Genomic DNA, 14,763 nt, shown 5'->3' on the forward strand with positions numbered 1-14,763 from the left:
GCAGGTCGTCTATCTTCTTGTCCGTGACCACGAGGGCGATGTCATCGACATAGCCTACCAGTGTTGCTTTATCCGGCAATTTTAAGCTAAGTACTCCGTCGTACATGGCATTCCACAGAGAGGGTCCAAGGACTGATCCCTGAGGGACGCCACCAGTGACTTTATATACTTTTAGACCGTCATCCGTATTATTCCTCAAGACTCTATCCCTAAAGCAGCTTCGTATTATGCATATTAGATATCCAGGGACTTGGATATTTCTTAGAAACAGCAAAATGTTTGACCACCTCGCCGAATTGGACGCAATGTAACGGGTGCTCCCAATCTACTGGCATGCCTGCCAATCAGACAGTGCCCTGTTAGAACTCCAAGAAGATTTCTCATATCCTTCTTGTTCAATTTCAACAATCGGTTTGTGCGGCCCATGTTCCATTCTAGCTACGTCATTCTACTTGTTGCACAGGTCAGGGACTGAGCCCATAGCCCGTCGGCAGCTCTGATAGTGTGTTTGCCTATAAGCATCTTACAAGTTGCTAAAGGTATAGATTTGTTCGCTTTGTCTGGTTAGAAGTTCATCTGCTTTGCAGTTGCCTGCTATGTCGCTGTCACCCGGCACCCAGAACAGGTTTATTGTAAAGTACTGTGATAGTTCTGTCAAAATGCCGATACATTCTTTTACTATCTTCGAGTTAACAAAGGGTGGCGCAAAATTAACCATTCAACTTTTTACTAAAAAAAAATATTTTGAATGACTCCATTGCTTGTCTGTTTGTATGCTGCAGCTGTCTAGCTCACAAGTGTCAAATATGATTGCCGTAGGACGATATTTGCAAATATTATACATCTTTTCATAATTGATTAATTTTGCGCCACCTGTTATTAGGCGATTATAATGCTTTCAGGTCCGATTGGCTATCTGAAGATATCTTTATTTCTCTTGTGGTGAGAAAACTTTTCTTTAGAGCTAACGGCCTTCGCTGATAGCCAGAATTTCAGCATGAAATACACTACGGTGATCTGGTAGCCGGAATGAAATGTTGGCACTCATTTCCTCAGAGTGAAGGCCTCCGCCTACTACAGTATAGACACTGATTCCACTTTTATTGTCCATTACTCTATTGTCCCAATCTCGTTGGGAAAGTTGTGGTAAAGGACGTACTGCTGTACTGAGTTACAAAAGACTGTCGTATGATGTAAGAAGGGGTATTCATCTAGTATTCTTGCGTGACCGCTCCTGTTAGTGGCTAGGTAAGAATATTCTCTTAAGGGGGCCGGGTGGTCTAGAAATTTGGAGAAATCGATTTTCTGTTTTTCGATATTTCAAAAGTTTAGTATCTTAAAAATATGCTGTGAAATTTTCATGCGGAAATTCCCAATATTATCGCTTCTGCAGCTCTTTAACTAGGTAGAGAGCGGTCCGCGCGCTCATGTACCTCAAACTTTAAACGTAAAATTTGGTGTTTTAGATGAGTAGAAGTCTCGAAATCATCTACGCTGTCCGGGTCCGATTTTTGATTGTCAGATTGTTTTAAAAGTAAAAACAAAAAATTTTTTTGTATGCTCAATAAACGTACTAATAAGCCCGAAAAGTTGAAACAACGTTTTTTAAATTTTTAATGGCAAAAAAAAATCGTGAAAATAGGTGAAATTTTCGTGCTCTAGACCACCGGGAACCCTTAACCTAAGTGCCAATTTCACCGCCAGCTGTTTGCTGGAGGCCTCAATCGGCAATAAGTGCAGGATGACATTCGTCGCTGTCGTGAGAATATCTGGCATTACTAAATCCATACCATGCGTTCTAGTCGTTGTGGTTTTCAGCGCTTTATTCCGCCAAAGAATTTATTTGCTGAATGAAGTGTTTCAACACAAAGCGCTGAAAACCACAACGCATTGTAAAGAATTAGCAGCACTAAAACCAGAATACGATACTTTGCGTTCCACGCATTAGAGTATTCAACACTTTATTCAGCAGGCTAAAGTTTGATGTCGAGTTCTAGCTTAAGACTACCCCTCTACCTGTGGGTGGGATTGACATACGACGCCATTTGCAAAAGTTTTAAATCCTCCGGTAGGGTGATTAGTTTTACCCCACCTTGTACAAGTAATCATATATGGAGGAATACCTGGCCTTGAGCTAGTAAGAGAACTACTTAAACATTTTTGTTCAACTTCACATTTTTAAGCAATACTCTCTCGCATCCAGCTGAGGTTTTTCTATCAGTAGCCAGAGCAACTTGTCAGAAATATTTCAGTCAGCATGCAAGCTATTCAAGGAATGCTAAAAACAAAAATGATAAGCAAGCCGAGAGGAGAAGACATCGCGAAATTCAAGTAGTTCTGTGCGCATTGCGTGCCTCAAAGTGTTAATTATGCTGGCACATACAATGTACGAAATGGTCGCGTGCAAACAGATGCTGTCTGTCAGTGGAGAGCAGAAGTGCGAGTACATGAGTACGTACATATGTCTGCACAGAAGCCCCGCTGACTTTGTCAAAAGGTTGAAAATGTTGTGTGTTTGGAGAGGAATTCATGTTAAATATAACAAGAAATTATTACCGGAATATTTTCAAAGTTATTTTCTTAAAAACTGATGAACTTCTTAACTGATTGACTGCCATAGGCCGTATGTCCTAATAGCCACTCGCTATTCGCCATCAACTCTTGACAGATTGAAACAGTACGGCAGGACTATTGTCGCTGTGTTTGAGTTTTTGCACTTCAGCAGTTTTCCTCCAGCTACACTACAATTACACGCCAAAACATAATTAATTTAAATAACGCCAGCAATTTTCAAAATTTATCGCTCCATGCCAATCGAAGTGGCTAGTCGGTAATCACCCAAACACCATCACTCCACCCATTGTAGGCTTATCAGCAGCGAGCAAATGCAATTGAACACCATTGCCGCTAAAGTTCACAGTCCGCAGTTTATTTGGCGGCTGCACTGGCAAAGAGTGTCGCCCGACGTTCGTATTTCGAGCTGATGATTGTCGTTCTGGTGGTGCTTATAGTTGTTATTGTTGTTTGCTGTTTGTTGTTTGTTGTTTTTGCTGCAGCTCGGCCATCGCTGGTGGCATTCACAGATTTGTATCTGAGACATATAATCTAAACTCCCATCACGATCAGCAAATTCCGGCGCTATTATTTATTGATACTTGAAACCGACCAACTGAATCGAGCAATCAAGCAACGAACCAATGCAGCGTCCAATGGCTGGCAGCCCGTGAGGCGAGTAGCTCCAGCAGGCGCTCAGAGCAGTAAGTGTGGCAATGGAACTTACTCGGTGGCGGTGTGGCTGCCTCATTTACCCTTAACTCCTCCCTCACTGCTTTCCTCATCGCCACCTTTGTTTTATACATATGCACATACATACATACATATGACTATACTCGTAGTTATGAAGTGTTGGTGTCGCTTCACCTAGCTGGCCTGCCAGTTAGCCAGTGCCAGTCGACTGTTTGATTTATGTGCGCGTAATTGTTGGTTTAAACGTTTCACGCAAAGTGCCAAAGCGTTCACAAGCTGCACGCGTACACGCTCGCACATTCATAGGTAGACGCATTTGTGTGTGCGTGTGTGTGTATATGAAGCCTTTAGACCACTAGTGGCTGTTAAACAGCTTGAGCTCCGCGTAGCTTTTATATAACTAAAATATGCACGCGTGCGCAGTTCCGCGCTTCATTTGCGGCTAACGCCACACTCACTTCACCTGCCCGATAATTGTTCGATTTATTCACGCCTGCAGAGTTGCCAACGTTACCTTTTTATAGGTAAACGTTTTTATTTTTATTTTTGCTTAGAAATCTAAATTTATTTTGTTGATAAAAATTTTGGAATAAAAAACTGCTTATATAAATGTGTAATTGGCGCGTACACCCTTTTGGGGGGTGTGCGTCTTGATGTCGTTCCACAAATGGAGGGACCTACAGTTTCAAGCCGACTCCGAACGGCAGATATTTTTATAAGGAGCTTTTTCATGGCAGAAATACACTCGTAGGTTTGCCATTGCCTGCCGAGGGGCGACCGTTATTAGAAAAATGTTTTTCTTCATTTTGGTGTTGCCCCGAGATTCGAACCTACGTTCTCGCTGTGAATTCCGAATGGTAATCACGCACCAACCCATTCGGCTACGGCGGTCGCTAAATTCAATAAGACTATTGATGTTAATATCTGGGTGGGTGGGTGTCCTCATAGGGCACTATTACTTCGGGTCCTTTTTGCGTCAGCTGTCTGGAGATAAGGTAGAATCATCTCAGCACCTTCTCCGTAGATGCCCTGCCCTCGCGGAGTTAAGATTTAGGCTTCTTGGTTCTCATTTCTTTGCTACGCCTGTTGACATCGCAGGCTTTAATATTAATCTGATGAACTTCATCAGCAGCATAAAGCGGTTAATACAACCGTAACTCAGTCATTGTTCGTAATTCACATATCCTCAACAGCCTCCTTCCTCCTTCTTTTGTTTTCGAATAACTTTTTAACTAAATATTAAACAAAACGATTTTGAGTGATGGAATCATTTATTTTGACCTTTACGCGCTCCTATGCTTTTCTACTTATTTACTGCAGCTGCTTAGTTCGCAAGTGTCAAATATGATTGACGGACGACGGCATTTGCAAAAAATATAAATCTTCCGGTAGGGTGATTAATTTTGTGCCACCTTGTATAAACTTGTATCTGTTTTTAATATCCCCCCTCACAACAATTTAAAAAAATGTTTCGTCCCCAGTTAATGAAATATCTTCATTTTCTTTTTGATTTCTAAAATTACTGTTATATGGAACGTGGGTATGGCCATTAACCGATTTCTAAGAGTATTGATTGTACCAAGCTTTTTAGCCCTTGAAGGCCGAGAGCTTAAAAATATTTTTTTTAATAAAAAGACGCTGGCATCTCTTTCTCTAACACTTATTTTTAATAGCAAAGTTTTCATTTATTTTACCCGTTAAATTTTAGTCAAAAAAAGTGGTGCCCAAAATTTTTTCAAAGAGTATTTCCAGTGTAATTACACAGCCACCCAAAAAAAGGCCAAAGCACGCATACTGTATTTTTTGGGGTCGCTGCCTCCAACCCCCAGCACATCAGAATTTGCAGAGGCAGAAGTGAAAGCATTACTCAATGAAGACCCATGGCAAATGCAATAATAATTTATTGCTGAGTTATTGACAGTCGCACAGTAAACCATTTCAAATCTATTGAAATTAATAAGAATAATACAAAACGCAGGAACTTGATTACCTTACGAGTTATGGCTGAGAAGTATTGAAAGCCGTTTTTTAGCCAGAAAATTTCTGTTTATACGCCAAAAAAAGAATGTGGCAGATGAAAAGATGTGGATACACTAGGAAAGGTAATGCGCTTAGTCTGGTAAAAGGGTGCTATCGACGTCTGCATCAACGTCAAAGCTAGATATCCACGGTTCAAGCTTGTGCTCTACTCGTAAATAAAATATATGTCCAAAGGTGTGATATCACACGATATTGTTAGCCAATCTACGGGTCCGAGACGAGAGATAAATTACGCACCGAAACGACGACGCAGTAAATCCTTTGTTTCACGGGCTGAATGACAAGTAGCGCCGTCTTGTTGGAAATATTGTGGAGATCACGTATTGCAATTTGTAGTGACTGTCAAGCAAATATGCCACTGGGCCCTGAACCCTTTCTGGGTGTCAATTCTGCATCGGTTCAACTATGGATTGCCGACTTCATGAGGTCTATCCATAGAGGACGCCAAGTGCTTTGTAAAAGAACCAAACAGGAAAATAGCGACCTCAGCAGAAAGGACCTGAGAGTACTGTGGGTGTAATCACAGGGCACAACTCCTTTGGTCAGCATATATGGGTGCCAAGGGGGTCGTCGACAGCCCGATATGCCTATCCTGTCTTGAGGATGATGACACTGCAGAGCATTTTCTCTCTAGCTGACCAACGTTTTCTAGAATCAGACTTAGGATATTGGGTTGCGATATACTGAGTATGGATAAAGTCCTCTTGTGGAAGAGTGACCTCAAAATAATTTATCCGTCTTACCACCCACTTTTTATCGTTCCTATCTCAATTATTTCTACTGAATTCTATCCGGGTGTAGTATAATGGTTTCCTGACTAAGTGCTTGGCCTTCTTCAACCCCTCACAAATCTAGTCTAATCTAAACTTATTTCTTTTACACCAGTATTTAGAGGCTATTAAGAGCACATTTTCATTTTATTGAAGTGAAACTTCCTTAGGCGCGTCGGGGGCCCCAAGGCAGATTGAAAATAGGCGAGTGAAACGGTAAGTTCGGAGCGTTACCGAAATCCGTCAAATGGGCGGGGCCAAGGAGCAGCTGCTCCTTCCCCGCTCTCGCCTATTCGCTCTCTCTGTCGCTCTCTCGCATCGCAAGCGCTGAACGATGTGAGGGAGCCACCGAGACACGCCGTCTCTCCCCTTCTCTCTCGAATGCCTTTCTTTCTCTCCCGTTTGCTCTATAGCAGTGCTGTCCAAAATGAAAAATGTGAGTGTATAAGTGAGAACGAGAGAATGGGAGCAGCCCAGTGGGAAATTTAAACCAAAATAAATAAATATTGGATTGGAGTAGAAAATTTTTGTGGGAGGAATCGAAATACCTTTTGATATTACATCTATAGCTTCCTTTGAACGACTTGTAACATAAAAGGCATTGCAAGTCGCCAAAGGCACTTTCTAGCATAAAAAAGTTCTCACAGGGCATTGTATTGCATACATTAAGCGTCGCGGACAAACGTGTTGTTTATTCGTTGCTGGTTTGCTAACGACTGAACGATGGAGAGTAAGAATACGTGTCATCAATTGATGTATGGGATGGACAGCACTGCTCTATAGCAAACTACCCACGCCGTGCATCAGCCGTTCAGTAAGTGTGAAGCGAAGTTAGGATATTGCGTTGACCTGTGATTCGCACTGAACGAAGCGATATTCTTAATAGTTTTTAACAATATCGCTAAATCGAAGGAATATGCGTATTAAGGCTATTGATTTTTCTTTATTGAAAAAAAAAATATGAAAACCTGAATTTAACACGAGAGAGGGGGGAGAGATCTAAACCGGGGCTCCCATGCATGGAACAACCAACTTGGAAGTTTCACTTCTACCGTGCGTGAGTCTGACAGACCCTAGATTTTTTTTATTTTTTCTAGTTCTACCGCTGAGATTGTTCAAGTTTTTTGTTTATTTCTTAAAAATGATAGATTGCCGATCGCTTTGATTTGGCAACCATTTTTCAAACTGCATTGATCTATACGTTGTCGTATTTTACGCCTGGAGACATTAAGTTTGCGTTCACATTGCACATATGTATGTAGTTACTCGGATATGTTTCGTGCGCTTATTTTCGTTCGTTTGTCATCATTTTTTCAATAAATTTCAATTTTTAATGCAAAAAAAGTAATAGCACAAAACGCAAAAGTGATGCCACACGAACGCCATCGAACGTAATGAAGGAGTGAATTTACACTAAGTGGGTCCCTAGAGATACATTTGTATGCTTGTAAGTATGTATATGCATATATAGGTGCGGCGAAGAGAAGAGCCATATTTACCGCGCAACGGAACGCCAAACGTGTTAAATTGATTTAAATGGCTCGTGAGCGAAGCAGATAATTTTCAGTTGTCAGATGTGCCGAATATTTATGAGCCGACGATTATTTATTGAAACACCAACGGAGTTTGACTTGTATGCACACACGTACATACATACATATGTAGATGCTCGTATGCATGATTTTCGTCGTGCAACTACCCTTCCAATTGTTTCATTCTCAATCAGCCGGTTGGTGGTCACGTTGGCTGATTGTTTAGCATGGCTTTGTTTTGCGTTTAACTTTTTTCTCTTCTTCAGCATTATTATTAGTTCGCGATTGGTTCGCGCATTCTGCTACTCCGCATAATTACATTCAATTACATGCAATTGTAAAATAATTTCCGACACCTTCGAATAGTTTATTGTTCTGTAATTATGGCGAATTGAACTGGCAGCACTGTGTGCGAAAATTTTAAAAGTTAACTCATGTACACTCACGAAATTTATGTAATTTATGGGTGTAAGTACGGTTTGAGTGAGTAGAAAGAAATTGTAAAATTCGTTTTAGATTTTTTAATTAATTAAAAACTTAAAATCTTTAGTTAGGTCTACACTTTTAAATGCAGTAATAAAATTTTCATTTAGTAAAAAATGTCCCTTTTTGCAAAAAAAGTTTTGCTTTTGGAGAAATAAATGTCCCGTTTGTAACACAAAATTTCCGTTTTGTAAAAAAAAATTCCCTTTCCAAAAAAAATCCTTTTGCAAAAACAAATTTCCCTTTTGCCAAAAAAAAACCTATTTAATTCTATCCTCTTCCCCTCTTCCATTGTTCCCATGACCTCTCCAATTAGCGTAGCTGCGTATTGCTTCTTCTTCTGCTTGCAACTTAATCAACTTTGCCATCTTCATCCTTCGTCTCAGTCAAATCCCACATTTGACCGCCGTGTCCTTTGTCTTTCCAACGCAGGCAGTACACTTAAATGATTTTTGCTCTAATTTCTAATGCTTCCACTTCACTCACACACTTGCCTTGTTTGTACGTCCAATACCTTTCTGCGTTTTTTTTTTCTTTTTATTTCTTTTATCGTGCTACTCTGCCCTTGAAACAATCGTCGAACTAATGAACACATTGCTACATACAAACTTCTTATTGCTCTATGCGAGTAGGTTTGCATGTACATATATAAGGATGTGTATCTACCCAACAGTCAACGTTGCTCGTTTGTTGATCGCCGCTATCAGTCGTCGATCCGCAAACATTGCCCTTGCTCCCCTGAAACTACATATACATTTACCTTTTTTTGCCTTCAATGAAACTGTCACATTTGATCAGCTCGTTAAATGTCAACAAATGACGTTTGTCATCGCCGTCGTCAGCAGGGTCGTCGTGGTCGTTTTGGTGTTGTTACAAATTGGGTTTGTGCTGTGTAGCAAAAATATTTCTTAGCCTAACTTTGCTATGGTTTTTGAAAGAAGTACTAATTATTGCTATTTTATAAAGTACAATTAAGTTACCATAAAGACTTCGTGTGCTATCTTTTACTTTCTTTTGATTTGTGGGCTATTGTAGCGCCGTTATTGTGGAGGGGCTTATTAAAGATGTTTCTCAATCAATTCTTATTGTATTCTTAGGAAAATGAATTATTTGGAATACAGTTATTAGCTCGTTAAAATATTCCATCGATTTTTATAATTAATTTCCCACCTTCTTTCCCTTTTTACTTGAAAACATTTCCGGAAGTTTCCGTAGTATTTGATTTCTAGGATGTACTGACACATTTTCTTATTCTTTCTGGTGCTCGCATAACACACGAAAGTAGGTGCATATGTCTCTCATCTATATAATTGACTATTTTATAAGTAATTCAATTCGCATATATGAAATTACGGAAGGCGGAGTAAATGCCTTATACGAAACTTAAAATCAAGTTCATCCCTTGATTACTAGGTGAGGACGGACCCGAGCTCACCTCAAGAGAATCCGCTCAGCGAGCACTGGGCGAGAACACTGATATGCAAGGTCGCGGGATTCTTCTGACCACGAGGAAAATGAAGACGTTCGAAGAAGCTTCTAAGGCTGTCGAAGACTTCATTCTAAAGGTGGGTGTCCTAAACTGCTAAAAGCCAATAAGAATTTATAACTTCGGGTCTTTTTTGCATTAGCTGTCTGGAGGAGGATGGGGTGGACCAAAATTTAAATTTACATCTAGACTGCCATATGGGCTTTTGCTTTTTAACCACGTCTGAAGAGCTATCGGGTTTATTATTCATCGCCTTCGGAATTTTATCGTCAGCACGCAGCGTTTTTCCATACCAAATTTCTGCTCATTATCCTTCAAATGTCCCGCTCCCCTCATTCTCTGCCTCTTTCGTTTAATGAAACCACAAAGGGCGTATTTACAGTTAGCCATCAAAGTGAGATCTTTTCGTGGCAGAAATGCATTTAAAACTTCACGATTGCCTTTCAAGAATGCTACAGATTTCGCGGGGCAAGCGGTCTCAAAAAACAAGCTCAGGGATAACTAAGAGGTGTAAAGAAACAAATAACATTGCCAAACAATCATAAGTCGAAAATGTTGGTCAGTGAGACCATCGGACCTCCTCAATTTTATTTGAAGAAGTAAGTGGTTTTAGCTAAAGAAGCTCGACTGCTAATAAGGGCCTCGTTTAAAGGAATGCAATCTTTCCTAATATTCACAGAGGTCATACCCAATGGACAATTGGAGATCATATCATAAGCGCCCTTGCCCACTTTTCACAAAACAACTTAATTGACTTTAGACTTTGTGTTTTAGACATAGATGGGCGCACTGCATTATATATTTACTGCATTACAAATAGCAGTAATCAGTAAAATTGTACTGGTAATGAAATGTTGTTCCAGTAATCAGTAAAAAATTATATTTACTGCATTTTTACTGCTACTGCAAAATGCCCGTCTATGGTTTTAGATCAATAAATCTATTATTTCTTAGAAAATTGTTTTCTTCTATTAAGAAGGCCTCATCCAGTACAACAATTAATAATTAATCTACATATAGTCATAGCCACGTAGTGTGTCTGTTGCAGAGAACATCCCATTCGGGTTATGAAAAACGGGTCGAGAAATACTGTTCCACAATAAAATGTTTAGTTTTTTATCGAGGAGCACAAATCGTCTAATCCAGGTTTCGGGAAGCAACTTCAGCAATTTTGTCATAAAGGAGGAGTAAAGGAAAAACTACCACCCTGAACCTGATAGAGTAGCCACTTATAAAGATTAGCTCAAAGTTGTATGGCCAAGTAGAAGATGGCGTTTTATCGAGCAACTCACCCTTAAGCCAATATTTTCGGTTGCCAGATAACTGCTATGCTTTTCAGGTAGGGAATTTAGTGATGATGGGGATCTGAGAGTACTCTATTATAATCTAAGCTGGGCTGTCACCGATCTCTGCAAGCGTTGGGTAAGCAGATCAGTAACCTTGGACTATGACTTTGGACTCAATCTCACTAGAGCCCAGGGTCATAGCGACATGGAGGGTAACATGGCAGATGAACTTGCAAGGCAAAGTACGATCAGGTAGATTATTTTTGATAAAAACATACTTTGGAATACCACTTAAAAACTGCTAGGGAAACATGGAATCAAAGTGAGACTTTGCCGATTTTCAAGCAAAGGTGGTTGAAATGGCAGCAGGAACGAGTGTGAAGGGCGTACTGTCTGGGAAGGCAGGATATATACAATACCGTTGGAGCTCTAGCAGGGCACTTCCTAATAAGAGTGTATGCAAAAATGCTGTGTACGTCTTCCGAAGATGTTGCAGAAGCTGCACGAACTACGAAGAGGAAAAAACGGTTCTTCTGAGTGAACAAGGCTGCGTTCTCTAGGGTCCACTTTCCTGACTGGATGGCACGTGATGGATGTCGACTTGAAAAAATTGTTGGATTCCTAGCGTCATTCTATGACTTGGATCCAGCGTACCGTTGTTCGTAGTGGAAGTAGTGTTTGTTTTTTTTTTTGTGGCGGTGAGGTAGAGTTTAAAATGCCTTCGCACTTACAGCAACCGTCGAATGGTGTGCCACTAAAACAATCAATCTTCTTCCCCTTCTAGATGTTTCCTCTGCCCCAGAACTGCGTTAGCATTCCATCGAAGATAGAGAAGATTCAAGTAGGCGTTCTGATAAACACTTCTTCTTCTACTCTCCCTGCATGTAGGGTGGCCAGTTTTGGAGCCAGCATCAGGCTATCGACTCATTTTCTTATTAGATGGGTAGGTTAATGTCAGCATGTCCGTTAAGCATCTTTGTCCATGTCAAGTTTTTGGCACGCGGGACTCGCTCTATGTACGTTCCAATTAGTTGTGAAGTACCTATATGCGTTCTCTACCATTTTTTGAAGTTGTTGTCTGCTATTGAGGGACCTAGACTAACTTCGACCGCTTTGCGATCTAATTTCCATTTGCGATCTCGTATTCGAATAATGTGTGATCTGCTTCGCCATTAGGTGCATCTTCGTAGTGGTTTCGGTTTTCTTTATTTTGTTTAGATATTTGCGAAAAGAGAAGTTGACCTCCCCGAACTGTCTGGCCTACCATTAATCTATGTTTGGTATAAGTCTCGTCGTCCATATGCCTTTCGTTTCTGGGTGGGTGCTCCAATTTCTTGTTTTTCGCTATTAGTACTGGCACATGCCCATATGGTCCACTATAGCGTTTGTCATGCCCTATTTAAGAATCCATAGTTCTTTTCGTTGTCTCTAAATGTATATATGCAGGGTCCGGCAGTCGAAGTGTAACCAACTTCGGACCGCTCGCGCAGCTAATGCATGGGCATAGGCTCTGTGTTAGTTGTCTAAATGACAGTCCAGAATATTGTTTACAAGCGGGCGGAAGCATTTTGTCGAGAGTAAACGCGAAAAAAGAAAATCAGAAGAGGATTTAAAACGTAATAGTGTGCTTATATTATATTTGGCTGGAAAATCACAACAGCGATTGTTCGTGAGCTCGAGCACATTAAAGTAAATAAAGGTAGTAGCCCGGTGGGACGAGTTCAAAAAATCGAATCTTTTTTTTACATTTTTCGGAAGAAAAACTTCTTAAAAATTTACTATAAAAATTTCAGACAGAAGTTTTAATTATTTTTAAAGTTATAGCTAAAATAAGAGAGCGCGCTGTAGTGTGTATGAAAGCGTGTGACACGCCAGCAGCAGCTGTTGTCGAAAATTTAAGCGCGTTTTTCTCAAAACCATGTTTTCGAAATTTCGGGGAATCACTGACTCAAAACTATTCAACCGATATAAATATAAAAATTTAACCCGTTATTCTAGACACACATATCTGGATCCCGGACCTTTAAAACATTTAATTTTTTTAATAATAAACTATTTAATTTAAACAATTTATGAAGAAAAAAATGAGATTTTGAGAACTTTTTTCACAAGTCCGCCATTTTGTTTTTTTATTTTTATGTATATTTTAGGTTCGGGACCTAAAATAAAGTCTACAGAATAATAATCTCTTTGAACTTTTTATTTCAGATGACTTTGGAAGGCTGTGTGTTTCCCCGAACCAACTCATCTTTTTTTTAAGGGCTCCACTTTGACGTCAGTAATTTTAAACAAATTAATATAAAATTAACTTTAACATTTTTTTTTATATACTTCAAAACACCAATAAAAACATGTAAAAACTTTAAAACGATCGCATTTTATTTTCTTTTTAAAAAAGATTCATGAAAAAATGTCGAAATTTCGGTCGTTACACCGGACTACTACCTAAAGCTTTTGTTTATCGCACCATTACTCCTTACAGTGATAAAGGTAGCATCGCGAAACGTCATAGAGGTGGTCATCAAAAGGCTGCAACGTCACATGAAATGGTTGAAAAAGTGAAGAAGCGACTTGTGCGAAATCCCCGTCCTCCGACGAAGTGCCAATAAAATGGCGAAAGAACTGAAAATATCTGGCCGTAGCATCCGCCGCATACTGAAAAATGATCTCAAAGTCAAGCCTTACAAGATGCAAAAGGCGGATGATCTCACACCAAAGCATCCATAGGTCAGTCTTCAGAGAGCGAAGGAGTTGCTTCGCTTGGCCGAAGGTGGTCAATTTCCGAACATTGTGTTTTCTGACGAGGAATTTTTTCCAATTGAGCAATTCATTAACTTCCAAAACGATAGAGTTTATTTGTCCAATCGTTCATACGAGAATTTCGTCATCGATTGGCCTCCAGGAGGCAGCACCCCCCACAGGAAATGGTTTGAGCCGCTGTAACCACAGATGGGCGCTCCCCAAACGTTTCCATCGAGCCTGGCGTCAAGGTAAATGCGAAATATTATCATAAAAGTATTCTGGAGGTTGCTTTGAAGCCGCGGGCAGTCAAAATTTTCAGTAGCAGACCATGGACGTTTCAACAGGACTCGGCACCGTCTCACAAAGCTCGAGTGAACCAAGAATGGATAAAAAACAGCGTTCCAAAGTTCATAAAGTCCACACAATGGCTCACAAATTCAGCAGACGCGAATGCGATGGATTATTCTCTTTGGGCCATTTTGGAGAGCAAGGCCCGAACTAAAAGATTCACCAGTGTCGAGGAGCTGAAAAAAGTCTGGGTCTGCTAGTGGGCCAAAATACCCGCAAGTCACATTCGTGCAGCCTGCGATTCGTTTCTGGACCGTTTCAAGGCCAAAGTAAATTGCTTCTTAATTTTGTATTATTTTCACACATTTTTTACTTTGAATTTAATAAAAGTAATTTTCCAAACTAAATGTATGGCCTTTTTAATTGGTTACACTTCGAGTGCCGGTCCCTATAGGCGCTTACACACATTATTGGGTATTTCGCCGAGCTCCTGCTTCTATTTGTTATGAGCGTATTGCTGTTGTCTCGCAAATGAAGGGACCTACAGTTTTAAGCCGACTTCGAATGACAGATAGGGTTTTTGTATATGTGGCACATTTTCATGACAGAAATACTCTCGGAGGTTTGCCATTGCCTGTCGAGGGGCTACCTATGTTAGAAAAAGATGGTTCCAAAATTTTGGTGCTTCGTGCCCGAAGCTTCGAACCTGGGCCATTTCCGAATAGTAATCGCGCAGCAACCCATTCGGCCAGGGCAGCCACTATTGCACATACATCCTAGCCTCATTCAATAATCTTTAATATAAAAAAGCCATAAATATCGAAAATAAAAAAATATTTTAGTGCTTTCCAAAGCTTAAAATACAATACAATCCGCTTATAATAATAGGA

Source organism: Anastrepha ludens, chromosome 6 (assembly GCF_028408465.1).
Source record: "Anastrepha ludens isolate Willacy chromosome 6, idAnaLude1.1, whole genome shotgun sequence".
Lineage (NCBI taxonomy): Eukaryota > Metazoa > Arthropoda > Insecta > Diptera > Tephritidae > Anastrepha > Anastrepha ludens.